This window comes from Tursiops truncatus, chromosome 7, assembly GCF_011762595.2.
Source record: "Tursiops truncatus isolate mTurTru1 chromosome 7, mTurTru1.mat.Y, whole genome shotgun sequence".
NCBI classification, from domain to species: Eukaryota; Metazoa; Chordata; class Mammalia; order Artiodactyla; family Delphinidae; genus Tursiops; species Tursiops truncatus.
The window spans coordinates 37,006,527-37,009,728 of record NC_047040.1 but is presented as its reverse complement, the minus strand read 5'-3'; positions in this window follow the sequence as shown (position 1 = coordinate 37,009,728).

The window sequence follows — 3,202 nt, the reverse complement described above, 5'->3', positions numbered from 1 at the left end:
TATTCAATGATTTTGATTTTTAATTTAATTCTCAAAACTTTAAACTAAATTATTAACTCTTTCCGTTACAACAACAAATAAAAAAACTTCATCCTATTTTCTTATAATAAAATATTAATGATCAATATAAAAATGCGAAAATAGAAAAATATATAAAAAATAAAGATCTCCTGCTATTACATTTAGATTTATACCTCTTAGACCCTGTTTAGCATTTCTTTATACATATAAATGTGCTTTCATTTTTAACAAAAAATGAGATCATATTATATAAACTGCTTTGTAACAGGCTTTTTACAACAATAAAAACAATACATCGTGGAGATCTTTTTATGTCAATAATATATATATGTACACTGGAGCTCTCAGCCTTTGAATTGAATCTAGTCCATAAATGACATATTTTATTTGGTCACTGAATTTTTTCAAAAAATTCTAAACAATAGACAACTTTTAAACATGAGGAGATTTCACATAAAAACTTCAATTTTCTACTTATTTTAAAATATTAGGTATAGGGCTTCCCTGGTGGCGCAGTGGTTGAGAGTCCAACTGCCGATGCAGGGGATGTGGGTTCGTGCCCCGGTCTGGGAAGATCCCACATGCCGCGGAGCGGCTGGGCCCGTGAGCCATGGCCGCTGAGCCTGCGCGTCTGGAGCCTGTGCTCCGCAATGGGAGAGGCCACAGCAGTGAGAGGCCCGCGTACAGCAAAAAATAAATAAATAAATAAATAAAATATTAGGTATACTGAAAACACTAGACCCTCCCCCACTTCTTACTTGGCATCAATTGATTTGAGTTGCCCTCTTCAAAAGGCGCATGTGCTATCCAGTTTGCCAAAGAGCCGCTTTACTCATTTATGTTACATCTTGCCCCTGTGGACATCTTAGGTGGTTATCCTTGATCCAAATCATTATTTATAATTTTGACATAGTGTCTTTCTATATGGATTATCATGACATATTTAACCCATCTCCTATTGCTAGACTTATATTTCCTAACTTCTTGTTATATAAGCATTGCAGTGATGAAAATCCACTTTTGCAAAACTTCCATATCCCAAAGTCTTTAGGATGAATTTCTAGAAGTGGAATAATTGGTCAAAGAATAGGTATATTTTTTAGGGATTCTGTGATACATTGCCATATAGTCTCTGGAAAACTTGTCCAATTTAATTTCCTACCATAAGTTTATGAAAGTTCTGAAATCTTGGCTAATACTAAATTTAATTTTTTTTTTATTTTCATCTTTGCCAATCTACTAGGTTAAATTTCTTATTTCTCTTTATCTTTATTCTCTAGTGAGATTGAACACGTTAGTATGTTCATTGACTATAAATAATCTCATAGAGATTGCCTTTGTTTTCTGATCATTTTTGGGTGGGGTGGTAAATTTTTATCTTTTGTTATTTATTTTTAAGAGGCATTTACTTAAGAATCTTAACGCTGTGTTTGTCATGTGTGTTGCTAATGTCTTTTGATGTATAGATCCCTAATTTAGTCCAAGCTATTTTTTTTTCCCTTTATGGTTAGTGTTAAGACATCTTTGCCCTGGATGTTCATGAAGATATTCTCTTATATTACCTGCTAGTAGCTTTTTTTTTACTTTTCACATTTAACTTTACAAGTCCCCTAAAATTGATTTTTGTGTATAGCATAAGGTGTAGTCCCAATTCCATCTTTTCCCAGCATGGATAATCAGTTAGCCCAGTCCATTTATTGTAAAGACTGTCCATTGTCCAAGACTCTACAGTGCCACCCTTGTGAAAAATGAAGCACCCATGCATGAGTGTGTGTCTCTTTATGGAATCTCTATTCAGTTCCATTGGTCTATGTCTGTCCTGGCAATATTACTGTACTGTCTTCATTGCTATAGTTTTATAATTATTATTATTTTTTTACATCTTTATTGGAGTATAATTGCTTTACAATGGTGTGTTAGTTTCTGCTTTATAACAAAGTCAGTTATACATATACATATGTTCCCATATCTCTTCCCTCTTGCGTCTCCCTCCCTCCCACGCTCCCTATCCCACTCCACTAGGTGGTCACAAAGCACCGAGCAGATCTCCCTGTGCTATGTGGCTGCTTCCCACTAGCTATTTTATGTTTGGTAATGTATATATGTCCATGTCACTCTCTCACTTTGTCACAACTTACCCTTACCCCTCCCCATATCCTCAAGTCCATTCTCTAGTAGGTCTGTGTCTTTATTCACGTCTTACCCCTAGATTCTTCATGACATTTTTTTTCTTAGATTCTATATATATGTGTTAGCATATGGTATTTGTCTTTCTCCTTCTGACTTAACTTCGCTCTGTATGCCAGACTCTGGGTCCATCCACCTCACTACAAATAACTCGATTTTGTTTCTTTTTATGGCTGAGTAATGTTCCATTGTATATATGTGCCACATCTTCTTTATCCATTCATCTGATGATGGACACTTAGGTTGTTTCCATCTCCTGGCTATTGTAAATAGAGCTGCAATGAACATTGTGGTACATGACTCTTTTTGAATTATGGTTTTCTCAGGGTATATGCACAGTAGTGAGATTGCTGGGTCATATGGTAGTTCTATTTGTAGTTTTTTAAGGAACCTCCATACTGTTCTCCATAGTGGCTGTACCAATTCACATTCCCACCAGCAGTGCAAGACGTTCCCTTTTCTCCACACCCTCTCCAGCATTTATTGTTTGTAGATTTTTTGATGATGGCCATTATGACCGGTGTGAGATGATATCGCATTGTAGTTTTGATTTGCATTTCTCTAATGATTAATGATGTTGAGCATTCTTTCATGTGTTTGTTGGCAGTCTGTATATCTTCTTTGGAGAAATGTCTATTTAGGTCTTCTGCCCATTTTTGGATTGGGTTGTTTTTTTTTTGTTATTGAGCTGCATGAGCTACTTGTAAGTTTTGGAGATTAATCCTTTGTCAGTTGCTTCATTTGCAAATATTTTCTCCCATTATGAGAGTTGTCTTTTGGTCTTGTTTATGGTTCCATTAGCTGTGCAAAAGCTTTTAAGTTTTATTAGGTCCTATTTGTTTATTTTTGTTTTTATTCCCATTTCTTTAGGAGGTGGGTCAAAAAGGATCTTGCTCTGATGTATGTCATAGAGTGTTCTGCCTATCTTTTCCTCTAAGAGTTTGATAGTTTCTGGCCTTACATTTAGGTCTTTAATCCATTTGGAGATTATTTT